Source organism: Anas acuta, chromosome 6, assembly GCF_963932015.1.
Source record: "Anas acuta chromosome 6, bAnaAcu1.1, whole genome shotgun sequence".
NCBI classification, from domain to species: Eukaryota; Metazoa; Chordata; class Aves; order Anseriformes; family Anatidae; genus Anas; species Anas acuta.
Window position 1 is genome coordinate 37,263,529 of NC_088984.1, and position 12,341 is coordinate 37,275,869.

The 12,341-nt window shown below is 36.9% G+C and overlaps 1 long non-coding RNA gene across 1 annotated transcript in view; it reads left to right on the top strand.

Annotated features, from left to right (window-relative positions):
* Positions 1-12,341, top strand: part of LOC137858590 (uncharacterized) — a 155,133-nt gene that overhangs the window by 129,818 nt on the left and 12,974 nt on the right. Inside the window, exons 8-10 of the long non-coding RNA XR_011097870.1 lie at positions 5,322-5,463; positions 6,832-6,997; positions 8,014-8,168. This is a non-coding gene — a long non-coding RNA (uncharacterized lncRNA). The remainder of the gene's footprint in view (positions 1-5,321; positions 5,464-6,831; positions 6,998-8,013; positions 8,169-12,341) is intronic.

Here is a 12,341-nt window from a genome sequence, read left to right on the forward strand (position 1 = left end):
GAATTAAAAAGGTGACAAACTGTGAAGAATTAAAACTTCTAATTTAACAGATGAGCAACTGCAAATAACAGAATCTCAGACAAACACTGTTTTAATGAAAGGTGACATGCCAGAGATAAGAAGGTTTTTTTCCTCTCTCTTCATCAGGTAACAACAAATTAATTTAGGAAGCCATACAATAATGCTGTGAATGCAATAACAAATTCATATCCTGTGCTGTTAGTTTTGTTTGCTTGTTTGCTTTCTGAAACCATATATGACACTTCTTTTGTAATAGTGTATTTTCTTCACACTAGAAGTGTCAACATTTGTTCATGTCTGGGCTAGCTCTCATTACTTTCAGGTGTAGGGCTTATTTTTCTTCTCCTCAGTGGAGCTTTACATTTTAGCCTGCTGAGTGATGGGGGGAGGGCAAGCACTGCTGCAGCTTTCCTGAAGTTTTCTAGCACATTGTGATACTTCACAGGTACAGAAATGGTTGGATATATGTTGGCCACTTGCTTGTAATGAAATTTTCCAGTGCAATACACATCAGAAGGAAAACTAAAAATGTATGAAGCTCTCTAAAAGTACAATTCTGTTGGTAAGCATTGCTTGGCTACCTCTCTAAGGATCACATTGAAATAAGTTTTCAGATATATGCAATTAAACTCAAATGAGTACAAAGGCTAAATAACTTCAAATGACTTATTAACAAAATACTGTTTACTACACAGCGGGTGGTCATGCATTGTCATACATAAGATCACAGAAATAGCTCCTTCTGTCCCACTGTGCTTCAGAGTGTAAAGCATGACAAGGAGGGTTTTTTTGTAAGTCATAATTACGTGAATGAAATAACCAAAACTTCGATCCAGATCCTGAGAATGAGATTTCCTACTCAGTGACAGCTTACTGGGAGTCAGCCCCCAGCTCCTCCTCCAGTTTGCAGTCCTGTATGTATGGTATAAATGCCCCTCAACAGCATACCCCAAGATAATTATTTACCTACTCTCAACTCAATGTGCTTGAAAATAACTCTCATATATTTCCATATCTATGGCAGATACCCCAGTAAATCAACCAGTGGGAGTCTCTCATACGCACCTCTGCCTCACTGGGTATTAATGAGTTTTTCATTTAATTTTCATTAGGGAATGATTTCATGAATTCAGCATATGGGACTGTGGTTTAAATTGTTTAGAAGTGACACCGGCTCTGCAAATGCAAAGTATATATGACAATGGGGGATGCTTGTCTACATAACCCTCCTGTGATTAATTGATGTGTATTTTATGTAATAATCTGAATTTAAAGCAAATGCCATGACTTGCGTTTTTCCCCTCTGAAAAATAATATATGTTATGGCATGAACTAGCTATGCTTTTTTAGACTGCAACTAAATCTCATCATAAATGAGTCTCTTATGCATGTTTGGGGGAAAAGGACTTTCCCACTTAACAACATCTTAGAATAAATAATGGAAATGGGAGGTTGTTTTGCTTAGATTATAACTGGCAATTGAAAGCCAGCAAATAACAGGAAGGAAATGTTGAAGATTATTGGAAGAAATAGCCCAGATGTGTCCAGTGTAGGCAAAGGTCACTTACAGCTTCATGTGAAATCAAATGACATCCATTCATTCCATAGCACAACTGAAATTAATATATGTATTTATCACAGCAGCTAAGGACAGCGGCCTGGACTGTTCCCTTCTTGTGCTGCCTTGGTACAAATGCCAATCAGGAAGAGATGAACACTGCCTTTAATATTTACCATCAAAACATAAAAGGAATTAATGTTTTGAAGGAGAACATGAGAACATTGTAAAAGTATTTTTATCAGTGAGATAAGCAAATGTGTCTGAACATTGGGAAAATAAGTATCAGGTTTCAAGACGAATCATGTAATGGACAAATCCAATAAATGTAAGATCTTTGGTTGTTCGTGAGGAGTTTGTCCAAATTGAAGGGGAGATATCATGACAGAAGCTATTAATGTGCTTGTTTGAGTCTTTAGCAAGAACGTTAGGAAGAATGGCATCGTAGGCTAGAGAAAGCATCACAAAGTACTTAAAAACAGTTGGTAAAATGGAGATAGGTAATGAAGTGCATGGTGATGACAAGCAAAGACATGTATTTTTTAATAAAGGAGGGAATTAGAAGGGAGGTAAATGTAACAAAAGAAGAGGCACTATCAAAGGGGCAAGACAGGGAAGTGATATTTGCAGCTACATTTGAGTAAATAAAAGCTGGTAAAATTTAGACTCATTGAGTCAGCTGAAGGACCTGGAAACAGATGAATCGGGAGTTAATATGCTTGCTGATATTACTATGTTATAATGAATGAGTAAAGTAAATGTGTAGAAGAAGAAGAAAGAAAGAGAAGTAGCTGGAGAACTGGACAAGGACAAGAATTTGTTGGGTGGGAAAGAGGCTGAGTCATACTTGCATTATTAAGAGACAGGCTGAGAAAAGTGAGCAGTTATGATTATGGAAAAGTGGATGGAATATGACCAGGAAATGCCAGGGGACAGACCATAGGAAGAAAACAGAGGAGAAATTTCTCTATATTTCTGTCAACTTCAGCCCTGACCTACTATTGAAATCAGCCCTGTCACAATGAAAGAGAATGTGGAGAAGGTGAACGTCAATCAAACAAAACAACCAGTCGATATGAGCATGAAAGGCAGCAGTTCTGACCCTGGAGCAATATTTTAGCAGAGCAGGTAGGGCCAGGGCAGTCCCTGCACCAACTCAGTGACTGCTCAGCTCCAGGCTGAGGAGGAGGAGTCACAAAATGAAGGAGTCTGAAGTGGCCTCATTGCACACCCCTCATGTTGTGTAAGAACTGCCCCTGTTATCCTTATTAGTCTTTAAATAAAAAGATGAATAAAAAGATGTTTAAATTAAACATCTCACCTGGACAAATACAGTTTGTGTTAGCTATTCTCATGAGGATTGCAGGTTACCTTTCAAGCTATTTGATTTTGCTGCAGATTCTTCTTTGAATCTGCCTACTGTTGCATTCAGCGGTTTTTATTCCAGAATATTTCTTATTTAGTCACCCCTGAAGATCTTTTCAAGTGGGTGACTGAGACCTACCATATGCTTTCATTGTCACGTGAGAATTCCTCCTAAATCACTACTAACATAGAAATATATATTCTCCAGCCTATATAGGAAAGCCTAGATCCTGATCTCATCTGTTAGATCAAAATCTGGTACCAAACTCCCACTCATTACAAAAATCAAATCCTGCAGCAGGGGGTCCTGGCTCCGCTGCTTCTCACAGGGAAGCAAGTCTTTTAATCAAGCCTTTCCATAAGAAATAAACTATGATATTGGCTCTGCCAGAAAGAGAAAAGGAGTAGATATGCCACTTGTTGCAGTTTCTTTCAGTGGTACAATATATTTAATAAAAAGCCTGAGTACTAATTCAACAGTGACAAAATGTGATGTATAAATGATTTATAAATTAAAGCATTCATTCAAACAAAAATGCTGGTGGTATTATAGAGAACCATCTGTACTGTGCCATCTGCCAGGTAGAAGGACAAATAAAAATCAAATAAAATCATTAATAATCTTTCAGGGAGTACTTACAAATTTTACTAAATTAGATTTATAGATATCCTTACATTTTTTAAGCTGGAACATATTGTTGCCATTATTTATGTGTAAGACGAAGACTTAACCTGAAATATGTTACCTAGTTATCATAAGTAATACTTAAGTAACTCAGCGGTGTTTTATGAAACCTCTTTATTATTTATTATTTAGTAAATTTAGAAGCCTGGAGAATGCTCCACATTAGGAGCCCAAATACAATTTAAGGTCTGGGTTCCTTGTAGGTGCTGCAAAACTCCAAAAGTCTGAAGGTAGAGAAGGGAGCCTGTAGGTCACATAAGTCATGACGAGAGCTCTCTGGGAGGTTCCAAGGACTCATAGATACCTTAGCAAACAAGCAGGATCTTGCTGTACAAAACTCCGCCTAAAAACAGGTCTGTTCGCCGTAGCTAAAAATAGGAAGTCCCAACACTTTGATAAAGTAGTCCTAAAAGAATATAAACAGGGCAGTCAGGCTCCATGTCTGCACAAGTTCCCTAAAAATAGAGCTGTGGGAAGAAACAAGAAACGTAATTTGCAAGCACCTGCAGAAGGCGAGATAGAAAGACCAGTCAGACCATTTCCCACCCAGCCCCTTTCCCTGCCCCAGCGAGGTAGTACAAGCAAGCAGTATAAATATTTCTGTGAGGATTTACCTAGTTTGCAATTTTCTTTGTTGGCCATTAACATCAGCTTTCTCTTGATTCCTTTTTTTCATAACTGATACATCTTAACGTCCGAGAGATTTTCCCAAAATCTTTTTCTTAATCACAGACCTTCACATTCCTGTGTAAACAATCCATTTCCATTTTGTTCACACACATTCAGCATTTCCAGATTCGAGCCTTATGTCTCCCAAATAAACCATGTTTCAGTCTTTTAATCCTTCCTCATAAGTAAATCACTCTGACTATACTAATGATTCTCTGGCTCATCTTTGAACTCCATTCAATTTGCCAAGATATTTATCTCTGGTGAAGATATACTTACATCTAAAAAGACACAGAAGGGAATCTTATTTTTCTGCTCCAAAGCATAATGACACTGTATGCTTCCCTAACATTGCTGCTTTGGTGTAAACTCATCTCTAATTTCCAATCTGTTATCTCCTTGAGCTTTGGCAGTGTTGTGCTTTGCTAGGTCACTCCCTCTCCCTGCATCTCTTTTGTATTAATTTCCTCTAGATACACTTAACTTTAATTTTCTATGGCTCTAAGTCTTCTAAGACTTGCCTGTTATTTTTGGTCTATACATCAAGTCCTTTTTCCTTTCCTTTGGATCTCTGGTATTTGCAACACTTCACAAGTTAATGTCATCTAAAGATTTCATTAATTTCATTTTTCTGTCCCTTTATAATTATAAAAATAACACAAATATCATATAAGATGAGATCAAACACAAGAAACAGTCTTGTAGTAGCCTGTAAACTGCTACTTTATCATTTAAAGATTTTTCTTTGTCCCAGATTTCAATGTGTATTGCATGCCTATGCACAAACCAATTGCTTTGGGAGCACATTTCCAGGTACATGAAAAATTCATAAAAATTGAATCATATTACACCCCTCGTGCTCTCTCCGGTGTCTAATGCTGTAAATCTTTCACAAGAATAGCACTTGAGTTTGAGTGGCAAGATCAGACCTCTGTGAACCCAAATTGCTTTATGTCTAGATCATTAAGGGTCTTTATCAGTCCTCACTTTGTTAATTTTTTGGGGGGCTACTTGTTTCTGCAGTTGGATTGCACAGGCAGACACACTTACTGGCATCACAAAGAGGACACTCGGCCATCTGGACCTGCTCTACACCAAGCACAACTCTGAGGCCACTCATACCATCATGGAGACTGTAGGAGAAGGCAGAACTACTAATATAGAGGTATAGTTTCTGGACCTGCTCTATACAAATGCTTTCCACAAATTTATTTGTACAGGAGTGTAGATCTTTGTTATTCTGCTTTATTCACCGTAACTGTTAATTCAGAGCTAGTTATGAGATCAAGACCATAGCTAGATGTTCTGCATATGAAAGATAGCAGAAAGTTCAGCTGTAGTAAAAAGCAGGCATTGATAGAGTATTGGGCAAACTGGGCAATCCTGCAAGCATCCACACCTGTGGCATGTGAAAATGGAGTAACAAGCAAAGTGGGAAAATCTCTATTGTATCTAACAGCTGAGGTTGTCAAGAGCATGACTGCTGGTTAAATGATTTCCTCTCCAAGGAGGAAATAAGTTTCCGACATATTTTTTTTCAGAAGCGGGGGCTAAAGTTCAGTCTTAGAACTGAAATTCCCTGTCTTTTTAGCCAGGTAAAGATAGTCACAAGAGCTTGTCAGTACAAACACCCAACCACGTGCAGGCACATGAGGAAGATTTCAGCTCTTGAATATCACATGTTGCACTAGCAGCAATTGCCTATCTCCTTCAAAGCCATTTCAGAGAAATACATGGTTGGGATGGCATCTTTCAATGAGTTGCAGGCGTTCATCAGGGTTTCTCAGTTCTTCCCAGCCACAAGGAGCCTGCAGGGCTGCTGTCCTTGGGCAGGAACTGAGGGACAAGGTCTCAGTTCTGAAGTAAGACTAAGAGGTGTGAAAGTGAAGAGGAGTCTTCCTGCTTATTACATTCCTTGGTATTTCATACAGCCCTGGAACTACAGATATTTTAGAATTTACAGTTTAAAATGTCAATATCAAAGATTTGCTCAACCTATGTAGTTTCTCCCTGACTGGTGCTGATATTATCCATCTTGGAAAAGGAACTTTGTGTTCTCTCTGTGAATGTGTGTGTACATATATATATAAAATGCATATGTTTATAAAATACATATATAGTACTTCCCTTAGTTTCAGAATGTCATTCCCTGTGGCCTTACCTCTATTACACACATCATTCATTAGATTATGAAAACCATTAATGTCAGGCAGCAGAACCAAATGTATTCACTAAGGGGCCACCATTAGCATATCAAGTAGCTATTTCTCAGCTAAATATTCCTGACAGCCCTCATTACATATGATGGATGGGCTTTATAAGAGGTAGTAGTTCCAGAAGAAAATAAAATCTCAGCATTCTACCACATGTGGCCCAATAACTAGATATCATTTTTTGACTGTCTGTTTGCATTTCTTTCCTTTTTTTTCTTTCAGAATGAAAGAGTTGTAAAACTCACAAATAGATTAACTGCATAATTCAAAATTCATTAAAAATTGTGGGCCTAATTTAGCCTAGTTTCTGAATTCTGCAGGTGCTTTTGTCATGGGATATCAAACACTGTGTGCCATCATAGCTGTATTGCCAGCAGCCTGTCAGAGAGAAGAAGAGATATAACAAAAAAAAAAAAAAAAAAAAGCCAGAATTTAAAAGACCATGCATTGCAGAATTTTCTGAGTGCAAACCCAATATTTTCTAAGGTAAGGAAAAAAAAAAGGGGGGGGGGGGGGGGGGGAGGCAGAGAGAAAAAGAAGAAGAAGAAGAAGAAAAACATCTTGAAAGTGAAAAAAAGTAACTGCAGCAATGTCTTATGAAAAATACCTACCTATTTAAATACCTACTTACACTTGCAGTCTCCTGCTAGATGGGCACAACTGCGGCAACTGGTTACTCCCTTTGTAGTCCAGCACTTCATTTTACAGTGTTCTGAGAAGTAGTTCGAAACTTTCTGCTGTGCATTTCCTTGTAAATCTCAGTAGCGTAGCACAGAGACATGTAACACCAGGAATAGTTTGCCCTTACATGCTTAAAGACCAAAACTTTTTTATTTTTCAAGTAGATTTGACATTTCTTGGGCCATTGAAAACAAGTAGTATGGTGTTCAAGGGATCAAATCATGTCATTTACACTCATGATGACAGAGCTGAAGCCAGGCAAAATCACCTAGCAAAAATACATTTTCTCGTGGGAGGAAATCTAAACATCTCTCTCTCTGTCTAGCTGTCTCCAGGTGGGCAGTTCCATAGACACCCTATTAATCCTATTTTATAATTAATTAATCTCTTTTATTGATTCTAGATCTGCCCTAAAATTGGATCTAATATCTAACGTTTTATTTCACTTCTCTCTCCTACATAAGCAAACATTCTGAATGAAGACATCTACCCCCAAAAGAAACAGCCATTGGTATTAGAAATATAAACTGAATTATGGCTAGATTTAATTAAACTAAACTGATCACCAATGGTGAGAGTCTATTGTCCATATCTTTTGTTATTTTGGTGATTTAGCAGTGCAGCCAAAAATTCAAGAAATTTGTTATTCTACTTAAATTTAGCATTAAATTTATGCATTTAGTCTTTCAAGCAGTCAAGCTCAAACATCAAGTTTAACGTTTGAGTTTGATATTCGAGTTTGAAGTCAAGCTCAATTTCTGAAAAACTGAGTTGAAATATGTTTTGCTACTTATTCACATATTTTCACAACTGTCATACAGCTGGACAACGTCTGGGATGATGATCTCCCTCACTTTTGCACTCAAATCGCATCCCACCAGCGTGTGTAGAGAAACATGCCGCTGCTGTCTGGACTGAACATCCTACTGCCAGTGACTGGATGACTCAAGTCCCAGGATCTTCTTAAAAATATGAGGTAGGGGAAGTGCGTAATTTCAGGAAATGTATGTTTTCCATTGTACCTGACTGCTTTTCTTTTTTATTATTATTATTCCATTATTTCTGGAGACAAGAGGAAACTATATTTAAATAATGATTCTTAAATAACTTCAAACCCTACACAATTTCTATCACAATCCCACCTGTTATTAGTCAACACAAGGCTTATCATAATTCCTTAGAAAGAATGCTTTTATGAGCACCTTTTTTTTTTTTAATTAAACATTTTTATGAAAAACAGAAGTCCACTGAAACTCAGTAGTTTATCTTAAGCCAAGTTATGCCACTGCATCTTCATTTTCACTGTTATTCAGTGTAGCTAGATAAAAGCTGTTTAAGGCCATGATCGTCTGGCTACAGTGCACTTTCAGATGAGATACAAATTCAGTACTTAGTAAATGAATACAGAAATATTGAGACACAGCAGAAATAAACTGATAAATATCCATGCTTCTTGGCAACTTTTCAAATGAGAAGGGAATTTGTTTTAACAACCAGCTGCTTCCTAGGCTTTTGTCTAGGCACTATCAAAAATCAAGGATGCAGCCTTGGGCTCTGTGTCGTACAGCACACATACTCCAAAGCACAGGGAGTGGGGCCAGGACAAGGAGGGGGGCCAGAACCCACCCCAAAGTGGGGCTCAGCTGTGGCAGGGGCTGCAGGAACGGATGAATCATGTGGGCAGGGACCAAGACCACCGTCACATCCCTCCAGCACCCATCTGCAGGAGCCCAGAGTCAGGGCTTTCTCCCTGGCCCACCATCCCCACATTCAGCCAGAGCCCACTGCTCCTATGTGAAGGGACAGAAAGCAGGGTTGGGGAACTGCTGATCCCAACCTACCTGTAAAAAAAAATATATATACTTCTAAAACGCATATTAACTACTGCAGGTACCTGGTCAGCAGTCACTGACACACGTATATTTTTATGACACTACTGCCTGGCAGACCAGCAAGGCAAACTTGTAACACACCAGCCATTTCTTTCTCATCCAGAATGATTCAACCTCAAATACTTCCAGACTATTAACAAGTTCCCAAGTGCAACCTTTCTGACATATTTTGCTAGATTATCTAAAGCTTTCTAATGAATCAATCTTTCTATCAGCCTGATTCTAACTTTTCAGAATTACTTGTGACTGAATTAGAGCTTTATAGTACTTTCATGTTCAAAATTAAATGCCATATGTTCAGCGTAGTTAAGTCAGAAGGAAAAGCCCTGGCCATTCTCTACATCACATGTTTGTGCAAAATTCCCCAAATGTCTGACATTTCCAATTGCTTTACAACATTAAAACCAGCATTGCATTTACTAGAGAGCTTTCCATTTTTTTTTCCAGCTGGCCATCATATTCCATTCACATCTTTCCCAAATTTCTGAGTTTATATTTGTCAGTCTTTGTCTCATTTTGGCATCCTGTGCTCTCTTTTGCAGTTTCTTCTATTGTGTTCTTTTTTCTTTCCAACTCCTTGTCCTTACTACTAATATGTTAATGTCATTTACTGTTTCATTCTTGTCTTGTTCCTCCTTCCATACCATTCATGAAAATGTTAGCTAAGATGCAGCTTCTCCAAGGACACCCACTGCTGTTCTTATTGTCCTTCAATTATGATGCTTTAGCTGCGTTTTTCATTAGCCTACACAGCATTGTTCACATTTGAAACAAAATAAATTAACTTTCCAGATGTTTATCTTGGAATTGCTATCAAGCGCTTAGCTAACATCTAAGTACTCAATATCTCATGCACTTTTCATGTACTGATTTCATATATTTTTCAAAAACAGCAATATGATTTGTCTAACATGATTTATAATTTATACTGCTAAATTTTCATGGTTCTATCTCCTCTAAAACTTCAGTGATTTGACTTAAATGAGGCAGAGGAATCCTTTGCAAACCAAATTATAAAACAGCAGGACATTAATTTTATTATTATTCAGAAACATAGTATTATTGCAGAATCAAAAAATAGACTGGACACCTACTGCACAGTGGTCACATACTGATATAACAGGAGGTCATAATCTCTCGTCTTCTTTTCCCACATTTAACTCCCACCTGCTACTTGGTAACTTGTTTTATTTACCTTTCTTTCACTGTGATTTAGAGGAACAGTCTTACAAGTTACTGAAAGTTCATTAGAACAAGTCATTTAACACTGTTCCTCAGATAATTGATGAAATCACTGGAATAACACTGTTTAATTCATTCAAAATCTTTTTTCCTTCCGTTATAATTCAGTACCATGTTCATGCAGAAGTCCTGAAGTGCAGATAATGCTTCTGAGATACCTCCAAATAGCCCAGGAAACAGCCCAAATTGTTTTAAATGTCTAATCATTTTAAATACTACTTTTTTATTTCTCTTTTTTTACGCTATGTACTTTACTCGACACTATGTAGAGTGCTCATCCTTTCAAAATAAGTACTCTATCACAAATGAAATTTGCCACTTGAAAGTTAAAGGGATCAAAATAACTGCTCACTATTGAAAATCCTGTCTGGTAAAATTAGAAGCAATTATAAAACTATTGAAAAGTGGCTAGCTAGCAGTGGCATTTTTAACTCTGTAGCTTAATATTCCTGGACAATAAATATATCAAGATATGTCAGATTTTAATGAGAAGTGTAATGAAATATAATGATGGTAATCCTTACTGTCTATGAAAGCACTAAAATGTTTACAGTTACCTTTCCCAAGTAATTAACTTCAACACAGTATTTATACAAAAATGATATTTTGTATGCAAAAGAAAACTGTGGGGGCATATTTCTACAGCATATGAAATGAATACCTTACTTCAGACTGCCTTCGATTTATTCTGGTATCAACAGCTATCTGGAAATGAGAAAGAATAATAAGTGATAGAAGTTAAGTGCAGGAAAATCAACCCCGCCACATTTAATGCTAGCTTAAATACTTATTTCTCATCAATGAGTATGAACAATAAATCATAATAAAACACTTCACAGGTGATGTAAACTGTCAGATAAGAGTAAATTGTTTTAACAATTAACATTGTTCTAACCTTTATACTCACCTGTCTGTCCTTATATATTAATTCTGATTACTCTTGTTACTTGTACAATTTTAAGCAGACTTCTACATAGAAAGCCATAATATAAGCAGAAAATTCAGAGTTGAGAAACATTTAGCAGGGCTAAAATCTTGTTCTTTCCTAAGTAAATAACACTTCGGAAGTCTTTCCATAGAATTGTAGGAGTCAAGAGGGCTGGGCAAGACAGTGACAAAATAGCCATTGCTCTAGTTCTGACATGGAGCTGATTTTCATGTGCTCTCCTTCATGGTATTTCATTTATCTATGGTTTGATTTCCTTACCTGCAAAAGAGAGACACTAGTCTTGGCCTCTCCTGTGAAATACTTTGAGGTTTACGTACAAGAAATGCAATAAAGTTTAGCTGTTATTTATCATAGCCCATTCCTATACCTCATTTAAGTCACATCTAGAAATATTTTGTAAGTCTTGAATAGCAGAAGATGTAGCAGATGTTTTGTATTATTAGGAAAAAAAAAAAAAAGATGAATGGGCAAACCAGAAAATAAATCACACTTGTGTTTCTTATCTTTTATAAGAAGATTCTATGCATCTTCCCGCAAGGAATGATTAATGATTCTCCTATTTCCATCCTTCTGGACCTCAGTCTTGACAAATGCTATTCACTCCACTTCTTCTGTCATAAGAATTTTAGAAAATATTTAGATGTTTTCAATCTAGAGACATTTCATTGACACATCTTCAGATCACAGAGAAATGTACAATGCTAGTGACTTAGTTTTGAGTGTATACAGTAGTGTACAGAATAGTTTAAGAATGTTTTACAAGTACTTCCACGTTGCAGTGCATTGTTTCAAAATTAACATATTCGGAAGAAACATTAACTGCAGGTCTTATTTGCTCCTTTAGCTACAGGTCAGAGTGTGCAAATTTTATTTATGTGAAGTCACAACTAATATATGTGATAGGTTGAAATGAAAAAAAAAATGTAGCAATAAACAAATTGGATAGGTTAGTCAAATAGTGAAGGACTAAGTTGTATTTAAGTGAATATCCATTGATTTGAAAAATACAGTTTTCCTTACTGAAAGTGAACAGTCTGTATCTGAACTCTAGAGTGAATTTCGTAAT